This window comes from Schistocerca americana, chromosome 4 (assembly GCF_021461395.2).
Source record: "Schistocerca americana isolate TAMUIC-IGC-003095 chromosome 4, iqSchAmer2.1, whole genome shotgun sequence".
In the NCBI taxonomy this organism is placed as follows: Eukaryota; Metazoa; Arthropoda; class Insecta; order Orthoptera; family Acrididae; genus Schistocerca; species Schistocerca americana.
The window spans coordinates 730,386,874-730,406,618 of record NC_060122.1 but is presented as its reverse complement, the minus strand read 5'-3'; positions in this window follow the sequence as shown (position 1 = coordinate 730,406,618).

Sequence of the window (19,745 nt, the reverse complement as noted above, 5' to 3'; positions counted from 1 at the left end):
ATTTTATCTATCCAATCTGTCCAAATACTGAATAAAAAACGGTCGCCAGCCTAATTAGCCACAAGAATGAGTAACATTCTTGTTCAAGAAAATAGATATGAGTAACTTTAATGGACGGACACACTAGAGTGCAATGAACTCTGTCTCTAGCAGATATTCACGTTAAAGAAAGTGCTAACACTGATAGAAGAACAAAGCTATCTGCATAAGTACAACAGATATTGGCATACACTTTTGCCTTCAAGGCTTGGTCAAAGTGAATGGTTTCAACAATATTACTATTGAAGTGCACTTTAGAATAATAAATTGGACATAGATTTAGTATCACTTTTCAAACACTTTCCTAACTGACATGAGATGTGAACAAAATTATAAATTGGGCATATGTTTAGTCTTCCTTGTACCAGTTACTTTTCTAACTGACATGTAAGAAAAAAAAAAGAGAGTACACTAGCAAACTATTTTTCGCTGTCCTGTGAATAGAGGAAGTTACTGTTTTCATAGATATTGGCCTTTCTGTTAATTGTTATCTAGCTTTAGCACAATGGACAATCTGTGGATCCTGTTACACTATTAATATGCACTTTCAGTACACAAGAGGAACAAGCACTTAGCAGTTCTCAACTTTTACTGCAGTGAGATACAAAATTTACCTATTTGGAAGATATTGATTCACCTTTTGCAAATTACAGCAGGCAGCGTTATGAACATTAACTAAGCAAAACTTTGTAAGCCTCTGTTTTAAGAACTTTTAATTTTTAAAAGTAACAGCAAATTGTTTTATTGCCTGTTTGAACTACTCTACTGCTTTATATTCAATTATTTATTTTAGTCTCTGGAAATCAGTTCTGATTGTAAGATTACTTTCAACAAACATCATTTACTTTAGCACTCTCTTTTGCCACATTAACTTTAACTTTCTTTTTACTATATTCAAGAGGCATTATTTAGTAAAACACTGGGATGAATAATTTTTGCAATAAGGACACTCGGTAATCACTTTAGCATGGGAAGGAACCTAAGTGGTTATGTGACAGAGGATAAATCAATCTTAGTTTTCATAGATAGTCTTTTTGTTTATCTTATAACTGAAAACAAATAAATCATCCACATGAGCTGATCCTTCACTGCACATTTCTACAATTCTTCTATTCCGTTATAGTGACTGCGCAATGTGGTGGCGAATGCATGTTGGTAGGTGGACTTGCAGGTAGAAATGCTGGACTCATATATTTCTTGGTGGCGGTGATAGATACCAATTCCAGAGTAGTTCCAGCTATTTATCCATCTTTTCGAGGTTTTGGCACGTTGGAAAACGGCACGAAAAGCCTCTCTCGGCACCAGCACAATAAACAACTTTTACATGAGCATTTGGCGGTTAGGTAACTCGTCCCAGACTAACTCTTGGTTCCACGTTTCTATCCTCGCCAACCAGATTTTGCGCGCGCTGCACGATTCCGTTCCCGAGGGGAACCACAACACCCTTTATACATATAAAGAACTAAGAACCCTAAGTGAGGATCATCAAATGCAGAGTAACAAGACATTTCGAACAAAACATAACATCTGCACATATCGACAGTTCCACACAAAATTATTTGAATAAATTTTCAGTTATATATAATAAATATTTGTTTCCCTCCAAGTGAGGCAAATTGTTTAACTAATAAAGACAATACATTGCATATGTTTTTACCACGACACCAAAGTTTTTACAAAGAAAAAAGTAAACAATTTTATGGTATGGAATTAATCATACAATAATTAGAGAACTTGACGATGGAATGTTGAACAAAACAGAAATCAAAATAAATCAGTAGAACATAAGAGTCATGGTGTTACAAACTATAATTAAAACACATTAATAAACAATTTTTCCAACCAAGAAATTTATTTTTAAACTTGCAACAGAACAGCCAAAAGCCTAATTAAAGAAATATTAACTTATTGCACAGCTGAAGGCAACAAACAAATTTGATACAATGGTTCAAATCCTGAACAACAAGTCAGACAAACGATTTAAAATAAACCCCATCCTTCTTATTTAAAAGATTTTCCTTTAATGAATACACACAGCTGAAGGCCTTATTAAAATGGGGTTCATGTAAATCCTCGGCTGAAAGCCACACATAACACATCGAACAACTAATGGCTTATGGCCTGGATTACAAACAATTTCAGATAGAACCAATTTTAAGAATTTTTTAAAAATAAAATCTGTCTTCAAAAATTTAATTTAACACGGCTGAAGGCCTTTATGTAAAATTTAAAAATAACTTAATTAATACACGGCCAAAGGTCTCGCACAATACTTCGAACTAAAATGAAAATCACAATCTAAAAGAAAGAGAACAAGTGGTGCTCAGAAATGTTCCAAGGGTTGGCATGAGAAGCTCGCTCAAACGTAAGGTGAGGTGAGAGAGGCAGTTGAAATTAAGTAATCAGATGGCAACCCAAACTAGGGACGGCCCAAGGACCAACCAACAATTTAACCAACGGGACAATGATGGAAAATATCAGCTGAGGACGAGGGTACGCATAGCACTACATCTTCAGAAATTGTTTAAAAACAGCCAAGGGAACAATAACCACTCTAAGCGAATATGAACCAAACAACTTAGAAGGCTGTCGAACCACACACCATGCCGGACAGCATCAGCACGACGAGGAAAGGCACACTACCAGAAAATTGCGCTAACGACCAGGGCGGGTAATTGGGGCATTAACAGCCACAGGGCAGAAAACACCGCTGGTGCACTTCACTGGTAAATAATAGTCAATTTACTAATTAATCACAATAGAGAAAGATGGCTGCAAAATTTCGCCAACCTCAGCACATCGTATGTTGCTGCTATCCCGAATGGCACAGGGAGCAACAACCCGCAGATGAATGAAGAGGTTTCAGAATAGTTGAGGCTTCATAATAGGTTAACTGGTTACTCCACTTCAGCGTCAGGGTTCGGTGGCAACGAACTTTTTCGCTCTTGCAGCCAGCGCCTCACAATCCGTCAGTGCGTGTATGCCGCCAGTGGTCCTGGCCTGGCCTAGCGCCAAAGAGAGTTACTCGCTGCTCTGTCCCAATCGACTCATTACTACTCACACCACCAACACCCGGAAATGCTAGCGGTCACACCAAAGATAGTATGATAGTACTAGTATCGATAAGCTTTGCTGCTGCCACTCAAGGAGGCAAACCAGCAACTCCATTTCGACAGTAAGTAAGGAAGAAACAAGACGCCACTCGATGCGACAAAATGCCAAAGAAAAAACGGCATGAACGTGAGCCGCACACGGCTCATACACAGTCTCACAAAGAAAGTAAACCACCCACAAGACAAGGTCTGTTGACATTTGTAACCTCCCCACAAAATTTTTTCGAATGTCAATAATTTGAATGACAATGAAAATCGTGCTAAGTGTAACCTCCCAGCAAAAATTTGAAAGACAATAATTAAATGTTAACGAGAATAGAACCTAGTGTAACCTCCCCGCAAAAAAACAAAATTTAATGACAATGAATGAGAACTAGCAATCTGAGCCATGTGTAAGCTCCCCACAAAAATGAAAGTCAATTCAATAAAAAATGAAATCTCAGTGACATTGAAAACGCAAATAGACCGAAATGTCGATCTTAGCCCCTGTTCGTACCTCAGTAAAATTGCATCTGCTCTTATTTTTCGCCATAGCTTGGAGGAAATGCATCGCAAAAATTCTTTGAATTTAAGCAAATTTTTTCTTTTAGGAATTGCATGGGAAATTTTCTTTCAATAAAATGTTTGTTTTGTTAAAATGCTTGGTTTGAAAACAATTATTATTGGGGCGATTCTAGAACAAATTAATTACACTTAAGATGCATTACATTATCAGATGAGCGCAATGCTGCTTCATTACCTTATTTAAAAAATATACCTCGTCCTGAATCTTGACCAGAGTCCCATGTCGACGCCCGCCGACTCCTCACTCACAACTGCGACTGTCTCTCGCGCGCTACTACATGCTCTCGCGACTCGCTACGTACAACTGAACTCTCTCGCAACTCGACCGCAACTGCACATGCCGACTCCCTACATGCAACTGAACTCTCGCGCGGTCAAGCGCAGAGTAGCAACGATAAATAACTCTCTGGTCAGAGATTCTGTCATGCCTCGCCATCGCTGTACGCGTTTCATAACCCTCCACTGGGGGCGCAAAAATTTGGCAGCGATGGTGAGTCATTTGGTCTTGCCATGAGCAACAAATTTTTTCTTAACCAATTAACTTTTACAATTCACAGAATATTCAGATATAAAACATGAATTAAATGTGGTGGACATGCACCGAGTACAAAACATTTCAGACAATGACAATGAGTACAGAACATATGACATAGTGCACAGTTACTGACGTTCAGCACAAAACATATTAACACATGACATAAGTGTACATACACTGAAAAATTCTTTAGCATTTTCATAACAAATAAACGCAATGGTAAAAAATCATGTTGACAAGTGAAATAAGTGCACATGCACTGCAGTTCAGAATATATCAGCAAATCTAAATGTATATGTAATGAGTACAAATGGCATAAAGCGCACACGCACTGTAAAACACTAATATTTTTACGACAAATAAACCTAATGAGTACAAATCATATTGACAAATGACAAAAGTGCACACGCACTGTAGTACTCTCTAGTATTTTTCTAGAACAAACAAACAAATCAAGGAGTGTAATAAAGTGAACATGCACTGTAGAAGTCTTTAGTAATTTCAGGATAACTGATCTTATTAACAAATGAAAGGTAGTGCACACGCACTGTATATGACTTTTTCATTTTACAAGAATTAGGGAAGGAATAGGAAGGATTGCGTCATGGTTGTAGCACTTAGGTTGCACGCAGCTGCACTGAAAGTCCATATCTTTCCACAGAAATACAACACCAAGTGAGACAATTTGCAGTTCTTTTCCCAGAAGTATTTATCAGCGTATCCAAGATACTGAAATGTCGTAGTAATATTCCCTGTTATCATTTTGGCAGTACATCAGGTACACCAAACAGTGGGACCATAATAACGTCTTCATCGCTGGCGGTGGTGGACAGCATGTCGTGTCAACACCACGCTCTTACAAGGCACACCAACGTAGAATTAGTGCAAAAACCAAATATAGCGCTCCATGATCATGAGGATGGACAGGACAAATGGATATTGCAGTAATTCAGGGTAGTTAGCTCAGAAGGTGAAGGACATTAAGTCACATAGTATTCTTCATTGAGAATTACAGTAGTAGTTTGCGGCATTCATCACCCAGTTATTGAACATTTCTGTACCATGTATTTAGTATTACAGAATAATGTTCATAAAATTAACTGAATATAGAAATTATTGGCATCATGGGTAATCGTATTACAATAAACAGTGGCAATCCTTGGCCAGTTACAAAGCATATTTAGTTTGACAGAATAATGTTCATAAAATTAACTGATTATATTGAACATTGGCACTTATTGGCCAATTATAAACCATCAGAAGTCATCATTGAAAAGGAGAGTCAATTATTGGCATAGCATTAACATAATTCATTGAGTTATACTAATTATTGGCAGTCATTGGCCTGTTACAAAACATTGGGACCATTGAAAACAGGAGCTAATGAATGGTATAGTATTAACATAATTCATTTAGTTACACTAATTATTGGCACTCAGTGGCCAGTTACAAAACATCAAAAGTCATCATTGAAAACAGGAGCTAATGAATGGTATACTATTAACATAATTCATTTAGTTAAACTAATTATTGGCACTCAGGGGCCAGTTACAAAACGTCAAAAGTCATCATTGAAAACAGGAGCTAATGAATGGTATAGTATTAACATAATTCATTTAGTTACACTAATTATTGGCACTCAGTGGCCAGTTACAAAACATCAAAAGTCATCATTGAAAACAGGAGCTGATGAATGGCATAGTATTAACATAATTCATTTAGTTACACTAATTATTGGCACTCATTGGCCAGTTACAGAACATCAAAAGTCATCATTGAAAACAGGAGCTAATGAATGGCATAATATTAACAGAATTCATTTAGTTACACTAATTATTGGCACTCATTGGCCAGTCACAAAACATCAAAACTCATCATTGAAAACAGGAGCTAATGAATGCTATAGTATTAACGTAATTCATTTAGTTACACTAATTATTGGCACTCAGTGGCCAGTTACAAAACATCAAAAGTCATCATTGAAAACAGGAGCTAATGAATGGTATAGTATTAACATAATTCATTTAGTTACACTAATTATTGGCACTCATTGGCCAGCAAGTATTGAATAGTACAAAACATTTTTAATTATTGGCAGTCATTGGCCAGTTACAAAGCATATTTAGCATTACAGAATAATGTTCATAAAATTAACTGAATATAGCAATTATTGGCATCATGGGTAATCGTATTACAATACAGTGGCATTCTTTGTCCAATTACAAAGCATATTTAGTATTACAGAATAATGTTCATAAAATTAACGGAATATAGCAATTATTGGCATCATGCGTAATCGTATTACAATACAGTGGCATTCTTTGGCCAGTTACAAAGCATATTTAGGATTTATACATAATTAATAATCATGGGCATCATAAGTTGTTTTGTTAGTAATGCATTGCTTTGGGTAATTATAGGGGAAAGCAAGAAGAGATAAAGAAAAAAATTTGCTTCTGGGTTGTTCCTGTAAATGAAAATGTGTAACGTCATTCGTCATGAGTCAGCTGTAGCAAGGTTATGAAACAAGTAGCGTATATGTAATCACGTTCATAAATGACATAGATTTAATGAACAACTGCTTATAGCACATTAATTTCATAAATAATTTCACCTGCAAAAATATATTTAAAAAATGGATTATTAAGCTGAAAAAATAAATGCATTTTATGCTGAAAAGTAGTGAACCTCGAATTAACAGGTAGTGAAATGTGTATAAAAATGTGTTCCATAGCTGTACTATCCAAAACCTTCCATCATTATACTATGCAATATAACACCTGCTGTCAAAGCGAACTGCAACAAATACTTAAATTACTATATAGCATAAATGCATAACTTCAACAATATCCTCATCTGTAAAGAAAATAACTTCATTATCCATAGTAGCATATCCTTCATCATTACTCTTCATCAGCATTCATTATCATCTGCAAAAAATCACTTCATTACTCATTACACAACTATTCCTTATCTCTAGCACATTTCATCACTAAAACTAAGATGTGTAGTTCTGTCTGACAGCCTGCATCAATCGCCTTGTATTCTGAAAGAAAAAATTAGTTAAGACTGCTATTCTACGATGTGTATAGTATATTCTTGTTAATGCTTGTTAATTCTGATCCATTTACTCTTCCTCATAAGGTTTTTGTATCTTCTTTCGTCTATTCCGTAGTTGAAATTCCCATTTCTGTTTAAGTTATTTCCTTTACACGTTATTTCTTACTGAAAATGATGAACAAAGATTAATGTCGTGCATTTACATCATATACCCACTAAATAATGACTGGTTTATGGTAACATAATTAAGCATACAGCATAACATGACAGAAAACGTAATATGTCAAAGACATTGACAGTGTTCAGATGCAAAAATGTACACAGAATATCACAATGCAGCAGCAAAAAGATATAAAACAGTCACGATCTTGAGATGTAATAGGGCAAAAGTCAAAGTCAACTGGTATGTGTTATATCTTAACTATTTCACAGTGCATACAAACAAAACATGAAAACAATCGTACATACATAAAAAATGGAAAATGCGCACGGTCTGATGTGTAACGACAAGAACAGCGACCTGCTAACCTTACCTTGCCAGGCACTTGCCAAAAAAAAATACGATAATCATCAATAATTAGTCATGTGAATATAATTGCATAAGTGGTCATAAAAATTAGTAAATGGCATCATAGCAAGCTAAATCATAAAGTGGTTTCATTCAATAAAGGGTTTGATGTTTGACCAATGGTGGTTGCCTTTGGATTTTCTGGTTCTCAAAGTTTCGATGTGTACCACATTGGGGTGCGGAATGCTGCGAATCCGATATGGACCTGCGTATAGAAGTTCAAATTTACTGCACCTACCTTTTATTTTGCTGGATAAATAGTGTGTTCGTGCTAATACCTTCTGTCCAATGTGAAAGTCACGGCGTGTACAAACCTGTTTTTGCTGTCTTCTTCGGCGCTCTGCGGAACGTTTGATGTTTAGCGCAATGTTAATTATTTCATGGTGTTGTAATCGACGAGATGTAGGAAAGTTTACTAATTCTTTAATTTTGTTAGGTGGTTCAGCATTTTTCAGTAAAACAGACGGAGATAGTGGATTCATTTGGTATGGAATTAATTACATCTTGGAAGGAGAATATGTGTGTATCCCAATCAATATGTCTTTTGTGGCAGTATATTCTACACAGTTTACCAATTTCTTTCATTAATCGTTCACAGGGGTTCGAAGAAGCATGATACTTGGATATATAGATCGGAGAAATGTTTCTAGCTCGTAACATGCGTGTCCATATAGCAGAACGAAATTGTGATTCATTATCGGAAATTACTCTCATCACATGCCCTACATGAAATAGAAAATGTTTTACAAATGCTTTCGAAACAGTTTTAGCAGTAGCTTTGCGTAACGGAGTGAAAGTAACAAATTTTGAAGTGAGTTCAACAGCGACAAAGATGTAGCAAAAACCTCTGTTAGTTCTCGGAATTGGACCAAAAATGTCTACTGCGGCCATAAGTCTTAATTTAACAGGTACAATGGGATATAATGGAGGAATATGTGAAGTGGTGTCTATCTTAGCTTTCTGGCAAATGTTACATGACGCTAAAACTCGTCGTATGCGTTTCTCCATGTTGATAAAATAACAGTTCTGTCTCAGTTTAAGAAAACATTTTCTGGCTCCGTAATGTGCATAACATAAATGAGTGTACCAGATTAATTTGTTAACCAGTTCGTCAGGAATGCATAATAAACCAATTGTTGCTGTCAGGATGAGAGCGGCGAAACAGAATGTCATTGCGTACAGTGTAATGGTTTCTAATCGTAACATTATTCTTATCTTGCCAAAGGTGTTTAATCTCTTTCCACACATTGTCTTTACTTTGCTCTTTTGCTATGTCCTGTAATGACGACGAAATAAAATTTTCAAATGCAACTTTCTGAATGTACATAACGCTGAAATTTGCTTTGCAGAAGTTGGTTGCTACGTCTTGCTGATTGTTGCTGAGAGAACGAGAAAGTGCGTCTGCTATAACATTTTGTGTGTCGGGAATGTGAACTATTGTAAAATTAAATTCCTGTAAATAAAGTTTCCATCTGCTTAATCTGTCGTGAGTGAATTTAGCCGAAAGTAAAAATTGTATCGTTCTGTGATCTGTGTAAACGGTGGTATGTCTGCCATAAAGAAAGTGCTGAAATCTCGTAAAAGCCCATACAACACATAATGTTTCCAATTCTGTAACGCAATAATTTCGTTCAGCAGGTGACAGAATGCGACTTGCAAAGGCGATGTTTTTAGATACTGTAGAGCCATCTTCTTCAATTTCCTGAAAAATATGTACGCCTAAAGCGGTGTTAGAACTGTCGGTGGCAATAGAAAAATTTCTGGTAAGATCTGGGTGCGATAAAAATGGTGCATTCAACAAAGCATGTTGCAGGTTCATAAATTCAGAATGTGCTTGCATATCCCATGACCAAATAGTGTTTTTACCTGTTAATTGGCATAATCTAGGTGTGTCTAAAGCAGAGTGATGAATAAATTTACGAAAAAAGTTAATTAATTCCAAAAAACTGCGTAATTGCTTTTTCGTTGTAGGAACAGTAATGTCACGTAGAGCCAGGGCCGGCCTTAGCCATCCAGGTGCCCCGGGCGAGTCGTCCAGTTGGCGCCCTTTATTGTATAAATGGCGAACCTGGCAGTGCTTTGCAACACGGTATTTGACTGTTTTCTAGAAATCGTCTTCAGTGGTTAATGGCGTCATCTTATGATCATAACATGGTTTTTTCCATCGTAAATTTGAGTATTTTATTTTTTTAAATGGAAATGAAATCCAAATAATCTGAAAGCCCGCTAAGACGCTCCATGTGAGTCTTGTGTAGCCTGTGACGTCAGTCCAGCATGCTGCTGTCGCTGCCGTAACAGTCAGTATAGCAGTGATATATTGTTTGGGCACTCACGTTTTGGGAAATTTTCTAAAAATATTGCGTAGTACTGCACTGTACATCTATAACAACTCAAGAAAATTGTTTTTGCGTGTTCCAAACAAAGAAAAGATGCGTAAAATGTGGTTGAAAGAGGCTCGTATATCCCAAATATTTCTTTTCTTTTCTGAAGCACCCCTGTACTAAAGCGAACAAAACAAAACAAAAATTATTCAAATTGGTCAAGCCATTTCTTTGTTTTGGTGAGACTAACACACAACAATTGATTTTTATATATAGGAGGTAATATGTATAACGAAAAAACACTAATTTTGAATTGGGTACCATATTTTTATTGAATTTAATATAACTGTAAGCCATAAACCTATATTTTCTGTCAGTCATCTGAACACAAAACATATTACGCCTAATGAAAAACAATTATAAACGACTAAAATTTTACTTTTCTCGCTTTTCTGTCGGCAAAGTCTCTGATCAGATTAGCAAAGTCCAAGTTTTCTGCAACTTCATTTTCAATGGACAGTGAGGCCAAACTGGTTAGTCTTGTTTGAGACATTGTAGACCGCAAGTACGTTTTTATCAACTTCAGTTTGGAAAAACTGCGTTCGCCGCTTGCGAGAGTCACTGGTATTGTTAGCAAAATACGTAACGTTATCCAGATGATGGGATATAACTTTTGAAGATTATGCTTTTTTATGAAGTTTAAGGCTTCAATAGGCGTTGCCTGGCTGTCTTCGAGATAGTGTTGCAGGCCTAAAATTTCGTCGCACAGCAAATTTCCATCAATATCTGACTTCATGTTGACAGTTAACTTTTCTTGTAATTTAGAACAGCATTGTATTAGTTCTTCTTTATTTTGATTTTTTTTAATGTCAAACAAGAAACTCCACGTCGCAGAAAATTCTTGCATCTGTTCAAATCTTTCTTTCATGGATATGTGCACGGTGTCCAACAGTGCATTGAAAAACTCTACTTTAAACTTCTTTTTTGGGTCAGTTATTTGATCATCAACAGCCTCTTCACCCGGCTTGCGTTTAATACGTCTTAATCGCATTTGTGGTTTAAATAATGGCTGCGTATCAAGATCCGAAGCCAGTTCAGTTGCTGTTACAATAGCTTGTTCGAAACCTGTTTGTCTATATGTTTCCAAATAAGAGCAACATTTGTCAAGGATTCCCATAAACTCGACAAAGTTGATTGTGGGTGACTGACTTGCTTTACTCACAACGTTAATTTGAAACAGAACATTATACCATGTCACGAGAGAAACAATGAAGCTGAAGTCTTTTAATTGTCCTCCTAGTGTTGTCACTTCGTGTGACACCGCAGCATCGCTTTGTTCAGTAGCATCGGCCAAGGAAACCAAAGCGTCATGCATTTCGCATAGTTGATGACGAACCGCTTTGACGCTATCAATTCGAGTTTCCCAGCGTGTGTCACTTACATTTTTCAGGGTGTATATCTTCAAATGGTCTATTTACCGATCCAGCAAATAGATTAAACATTTTTTGTAACATTCCGAACAGTGTCACGGATTTTACTGATGATTTTGCCGCATCACACAATACCAAATTATAACTATGGCAGCCACATGGCACAAAAAAAGCTAGTGGATTTAACTTCTTAATTCTGTTCTGGACGCCTTTATTTTTCCCCTTCATGTTCGCGCCGTTATCGTAGCCCTGTCCTCTGCAGTCATTAATGTTAAGGTCAAGATCACTCAATGTGTTTAAAATGCTTTCTGTGAGGCCTTCACCGGTTGTATCATCTATTTGCAGAAATGAGATGAAATGTTCTTTTACACTTACGCCATCCTCTGTTATGTCGGCGCATCTTAAAGTTATCGAAAGTTGTTGTTTGTGGCTTATATCTGGAGTACAGTCAGCTATGATTGCATAATGCTTTGAACCCTTTATGCGGGATACGATTGTAGACATAACGTGTGATGCCATGAGTTCTATTAATTCATTTTGTATATTTTTGCCGCAATAATGGTCAGCCAAATCACCATTCAATGCCATTCTGACGTGCTCTTCCATGATTGGATCAAACTTTGCCAATAACTGTACAAGACCTAAGAATTTTCCATTATTTGGGGTAAATAATTTATCTGATAACCCTCTGAATGCCATATTATTTTCAGCCAAATACAAAGTAATGTGCATCAATCTTTGAAGCACATTGCTCCATCGTAACCTTTCTTTAGAAATTAGCTTTTGTTCTTCCTTGTCAATAATTAATCCAGCTTTAAACCTGATGTTTGCTTCAGTCCATTGAGTAAATGCTTTTTTGTGGTTAGGACTATTTTCATGCAGTTTCAGAGCTTCACTTAAATGTTTCCAATTTCTGAAACCCACAGTGGTAGTCAAATTAGTAGTTGACTTTAAATCAAACAGTCGACAACAAAAGCAAAAGACACTGTCGTTTGATACAGAATAAACTAGCCACCGTCGTCTGATAGTTTCTTCGTTTGATAGTTTTCTTGTGTAATGAGTTGAAGAGAAATGACGCCCATTTTCATCCTTTGGAAAGTTATTTAGACATACTTGTGAGGGTCCACATATTATAATGCGATCTATATCTCTAGCATTAAGTACTTTTGGCCATGTACCTACATCAGAAACATTGTATCTTTTATTGCAAGAACGTTGATACTTTCATCGACCACAGATGTCATGTGTTGATTTTGACTTGGAGAAATATCAGAGGATTCATGCAAAGATGTACTGCGCTGGTCAATTTGATCACCTTCAATAGGTGATTGTATATTTTTTGTGTATAATTGTTCACAGTCTGAAGAAATATTTGCTGATACATGGACTTTTGATTCAATATCTGAAGTATTTGCCTTAGAATTTCCTTTAAGGTACTTATAAATAATCATGTGCTTTTTAGTTTCTTCAAGAACTTTTTCTTTTTCAGCTTTTCTTTTCCGATTTTCTGAACCAGAAAGCTTTTTTTTAATCATTTCCTTCTCTTCTGGCATGATTTAATAATTTGACAAATTATTGCTTGGACACTGCTCTATTTCGCGACCACAATATTCGATCTATAACAAATAAAGAAATTCACCTATCAGTAGACGTAACTAGAAAAAACCTGAACTGAAAGATAAAAATGTTTTTCGCACCTACCAGAAAATTAAAATGTTGACACAGTCACGACACTCGTTTCACTCACAATTATTCAGCCACGAAAACATGACCGCTGCCTCCGACTCTTACTGACAATTACTGACATGCGGGTGCAAATCGTAGCGCTGCCAACAAATGCAGTCTAACAAACATTGTGTGGCGCTGTATTATTTCAGTAAGTTAGGGGAGAATTCTCTATGAATGCAGTGCACGCATTGCATGATCTATTAATTAATGTACATGAGTCATTAAGTCACAAATATTCGATATAAATACATTCGTATTAATTAAATCATAATGTAATGTATATTTCACAGTCTGTATTTTCTTTTATTTGGAGCGACCGGTAGTTTCTGTTGTAAACGAGAGATGGTGCGGCTGCATGGGCTCTTCCTTGTTGCAGTTCTTGAAACAAATAAGAGAGGCGCTTTGGTAGAGCCCGTGCTAGCCCGCGTCAAACATGGATGGTTGCAGACAATACGAAGATTGCATTCAGCATGATTTCTCTTCTCCTACCCCGAATTCATCGCGCATTCATGAGATTAGCGACGTATGTTGAATGAGACTGAATAATATTTTAGTTTCGCGAAATGGGTGATTGTAAATTGTAATTTTTTTTTACATGCGTTTAGTACGTGGCGCCCCTTGGGCCCCGGCGCCCTGGGCGACCGCCCGAGTCGCCCCACCCTAAAGCCGGCGCTGCGTAGAGCTTGAAGTTTTTCCGGATCAGGCACAATGCCTTCTGCTGAAATTACGTGTCCAAGAAATTTTATGGAAGTTTTACCAAAATGCGATTTACTGACATTAACTGTGAGTCCTTGTGCATGAAAAGTTTGCAACAGTTGTTCTAGAATCAGATTGTGTTCAGTCCATTTAGCTTCTGCGATAAGAATGTCATCTACGTACGTCGTAATTCTGTCTTTAAGTTCTGTCGGAAGTATTGTGTTCAAACCGCGAATAAAAGCTGCTGAAGAAATAGTTAATCCGAACGGTAATTTACAAAATTGATAACAGTCGCCAAAACAAAGAAATGCTGTGTATTTTCTGCAATTCGGATGAAGTTGAATTTGCCAAAATCCCTATTTCAAATCTAGTGTGGAATAAATAGCCGTACCATGAAATTTCTGTAGAAGTTCCTCTAATGTCTGTGGTCGATCTGTTTCATTAATAATAATGTCATTTATGTGACGTGAATCAGGTACGAGGCGAAGTGAGCCATCTTTTTTCTTAACAATATGTAGCGGGTTTATGTACGGACTAACTGCCGGTTCAATAATTCCTTGGTCGAGCATATCTTGCAATTCTTTTTTAACTCGTTCTCTGTGGATATATGGAATGGGATAATGCTTTGCTTTAAATGTGTCGTGCTGTTTGACTTGAAATTCATACATAAAGCCGGACATAGTACCAGAAACATTGTCGAAAACTGGAGCTTGCTGTAAAAGAATTTTGTGTAGTTGCGTGCGTTCGTCGTCTGTATTTGCACTGCTCTGTTTAACTTTGTCAGAAATCATCTGCATCACGTCGTAGTCAGCTTCGTCTGGACTATTATAGTTATGTACGTACGTGTCTGTGAACAATGTGGAATTACAATCTATGTTACGTGATACGGAAATGACCTCTGTGCGATTAATTGTTTGTTCTTCCGCAGATAGTGAGTGTTGAAATTCTATAGCAAATTGTATATTTTCATCCTTCAACATTAAATAGGAATTCTGAAAATCGATAACTGCGTCGTGTTGTACCAGAAAATTCGTACCTAAAATAAGGTCTGTTGTCAATAAAGGAACAATCCAAAAATTTGACTGAAAAGTATGACCTGCAATACAAAATGATAAATACGTCTGTAATTTAACGTCTACACCTTTACTCGATACTGCTCCTTTTACTTTCGTTTTGCCTAATGGTAATGTAGGATAGGTATTCTCTTTGTTACACTCGTTGAAAGTTTCTTCATTGATTACTGACATTGGTGATCCGGAATCGATTACTGCTGAAAATTTCGATGACAGGATGTGAAATAGTTTTCTGAACAACTGGTCTTTCCTGCAAGAGAGTATCTCTGATATCGTCAAAAGTAATTACATTTTCGTGAACAACATTCTGCGTGTCTAAAGTAGTGCTTGTGTTACTGGAAGATGCGACCTGTACAGTATCTAGTCAGATTCTATCTGACGTGTTATTATTTTCTGAAGGATGTTGTGGCATTTCTACTATTTGAACTGTTCTATTACTTCTTCCAGACGTATTACGCTCTGGATGATACCTACTGTCGGGTTCATTCATGAGAATATGTTCTTGCGGATGATTTTGCTGTTCGTAAGACCGACTGTTATTGTACGTACGCTGATAATTGTGCTCATCGTTTGTACGTCTGTCGTGATAGTCATTCCTATACGGTGCATTGCGATAGGAATTGAAGTATTGTGTTTTCTGTACGTAGTTGTTCCTTTGCTGCCGTACGTTACTATTTGTTGTACCTGGGACTATACGTTCACGCGGCGAAACATTAAAGCCTGGTTGGCCTTGTGCATTCCATTGTTGGTTAGGTATGCTAACCGACTGGTTTTCATGCTGTTGCGGTGGAAAACGTCTATTGTTACTAAAATGTGCTTCCTGTTCTCATAATTTTGACGATACCGATAATTAAAATTTTGCCTGTTATTGAAGTTCTGTTGGTTGTCATTCCTAAAGCGTCTATTACTTTTACTATTGAAATTACGTGACTGATCGTAATTACCGTAAGTTTGTTGACCTTGGTTATTACACGAAAAATTTTTGTTTACAAAGGAATAATCAGATTGTTGTACTTACAAGAGCTGTAACAGATCTCTGAACGCTGAAATATTTTCTTTTTGCTGACCCGTTAGAAGTGACATTCTTAATGACCGTGGTAATTTAGAAATGCATAATTGTATGAGTGCTGATTCACTGTAGGGATCACTTAGGTGCTGGTTTTGTTGCACCATATGCTCAAAAAATTGCGTCACACTGGGAAAATTGGAGTTCTCATAATTTGGTAAACTAATTAATTGATCCTTAATTCCGCGCTGTGTCGTCTTCGACCAATACGCTGACAGAAAAGCATTCTGAAACTCTTCTACCGAATAGCATTGTCTCGCGATCGGTCTCATACGAGTTGCCGGTTCGCCTTCCAAAAAATTGCAAATAAATTCAAGTTTATGTGTTACGGGCCAAGTCGGAGGAAAATCAAAGCTAAATTGTTGTATCCAGTCCAGTGGGTGAATCTGTGTTCTGTCAAATGTTTGTAATCAAAATTATCGTCTCTGTATGATGGAACAGGTTCAGGATTGTAAGAGAATCTATTTGCATGTGTCTGTTCGGAATCCAAGTCGCGTACTCTCTGTACATTACCCAAATTATACGCGCTGCGTGAGTCTGAAAAATGTTCACAAAGTGGCGTCTGCTGTGATGTGTTATTGACTGAAATACCTTTCATCTCTGTTACTTCCTGCTGTAATCTTGACAATTTTCTACGCAATGTGTTATTAGATGAATCTATCTCATTAATTGTCTGCTGTAAATTTTGGAATTCAGGTGTTTGGTTAAACGAAATCGGTGCGGTATCGTCTGATTTGCTCTCATTATTACTTTCAATAACATCAATACGACTGGCCAATTCATCACATTTTTCAGTCAGTATTTTTATCTGATCATCGGTTTTAGTGTCAGAGGCATTAATCTGTTTTTGTAATTTATGTGTGGTTTCGTTCAATTTTTTAATGTCAGCTTTGACGACATCGGAATCCTGTGTTAGTTCTAATTGTTCGAGTCTGTCGGTCACTGTTTGAAAATCTACTGAGTGTGTATCTGTTTTTGATTTAAGGTCAGAAATCTCATCACGTAATTCTGCGTTCAACTGTTCGATGGTATTAATTTAGTCGGACACTGTAGCAATATTGTTGCCTACGTATGTTTTTGCTTTCGCAAACATTTTACGTTTATCTTCTTGTCTATGTACTGTGATTGTTTCCATTACTTGACGTTTTACTTTATTTTGATCCTGAATAAATTTACGGAAAACCGTATCACTGTTTTGTATGTGGTGATTAAAGCGCTCGTCAATTTGAGTATTCTGTTGTTCGAATTTCGCGTCTATCTTTGCATCCATTGTCCGCGAAAGTTCTGCTGTCATTGCTTTAAACTCGTCGCGTAATTGTGTAGCTTTTTCAGAGCATTGTTTAGCGACTCCGCTAATTTCGTCTCTAAGTGTTTCTGTTGTAGCTGTTTGCATTTCCCTTAATTCCTGAGTAACAGACCTAATTTCTTCGCTACTTTTTCTTGAAAAAGCCTCAATTTCCTCGCGCAACTGTTCCTTAGTATCATGACATTGCGCTGCAACGTCTTTAATTTGTTCATTAAGCTGTCTGGAATTGTTGTCTAATTTTTCATTAAAGTATTGTTTGAGTTTTTCGTTATCTTGTTTGTTATCTTCACTCTGTTGTCTGAGCTGTTCACTAAGTTGTTTGGACTTGTTGTCTATTTTCTCACTAAGTTGTTTGAAATTTTGTAGCAACAATGCCATAATTGGAGCCAATACAAAATTAGCATTTCTATTCTCTGTGCTATTTAATGGTGGATCTGGAATTGTCTCGCTTTCTGTAACCATTTGGTTATTCTGAGATTTACAAAAAGGTTTGCCAGTCAAATGTACACTGTCAGTCACTATTTCGGAATTAAATGAATCTGTCGTACTTTGAGTATCCTGTTGATTTTCATTAGAAAAATTTGTCTGTACGTTACTCGAATTTTTCAAACCGGGTGTGTTAAGCTGGGTAGCGCTCATTACAGTAGGGCTCCCCGCGTCATCAATTGTCGTCAAATTAACAGAGGAGACAATTGAGTTCGTTTGTTCATCATTAAGATAAAAATCATCATGAGTGGTTGGAACGCACTGATTGTCAGTGAACGCAGGATTGTCATCATTACACTGCGTGTCACAAATACTATCAGTGAGGTTGTTTAAGTCGGTAATTTCATTCATAATACCTCGCGATACACTATTCACAGTATTTTGCGGCATTTTTACAATAGTCACAATTATTCACAAATGAAATAAGCACAATGCAAAAAGCAACAAACACAAATACAACAGAGCAACGAATTGCCGATGATCTGAGGAAAGAAATTCACAGAATTAGTAAAAGCGTTGCGCCAAATGCTAATTATATTTAAGCAAATAAGAGCAGATATCTGACTGTTTCTTAGAAGATTCCCAAAGAAATACGATCCTGGCCGGATATTGCCAAGTGCAACCTCCCCACAAAATTTTTTCGAATGTCAATAATTTGAATGACAATGAAAATCGTGCTAAGTGTAACCTCCCAGCAAAAATTTGAAAGACAATAATTAAATGTTAACGAGAATAGAACCTAGTGTAACCACCCAGCAAAAAAAAACAAAGTTTAATGACAATGAATGAGAACTAGCAATCTGAGCCATGTGTAAGCTCCTCACAAAAATGAAAGTCAATTCAATAAAAAATGAAATCTCAGTGACATTGAAAACGCAAATAGACCGAAATGTCGATCTTAGGCCCTGTTCTTACCTCAGTAAAATTGCATCTGCTCTTATTTTTCGCCATAGCTTGGAGGAAATGCATCGCAAAAATTCTTTGAATTTAAGTAAATGTTTTCTTTAAGGAAATGCATGGGAAATTTTCTTTCAATAAAATGCTTGTTTTGTTAAAATGCTTGGTTTGAAAACAAAATTATTATTGGGGCGATTCTTGAACAAATTAATTACACTTAAGATGCATTACATTATCAGATGAGCGCAATGCTGCTTCATTACCTTATTTAAAAAATATACCTCGTCCTGAATCTTGACCAGAGTCCCATGTCGACGCCCGCCGACTCCTCACTCACAACTGCGACTGTCTCTCGCGCGCTACTACATGCTCTCGCGACTCGCTACGTACAACTGAACTCTCTCGCAACTCGACCGCAACTGCACCTGCCGACTCCCTACATGCAACTGAACTCTCGGGCGGTCAAGCGCAGACTAGCAACGATAAATAACTCTCTCGTCAGAGATTCTGTCATGCCTCGCCATCGCTGTACGCGTTTCACATTGTAACTTAGTACAGGCTGACACGATCGGCTGGTACGTAAATAATTACAGTTAAAATTCTCTGTTTTAAGTAGAATGGCCATCATTTACGTGTTTCATTTGATCAACGTGAGCATCTTGAGAAATTATGTTGCCGAGGGGCACACGATACACCTTTGGGTCTGTCATACATAATGGACGTGGTATACAAAGCCTGATATTTTTAACGTGTGGACCTTAGTTACTTAATCCCTGAAGATGCTCGCGTTGGACGAGTGAGACATGTAAAATGCAGACAAAGTTACATGCCACTTGTAGCGGCTCTACTTTCAATTTTAAGAT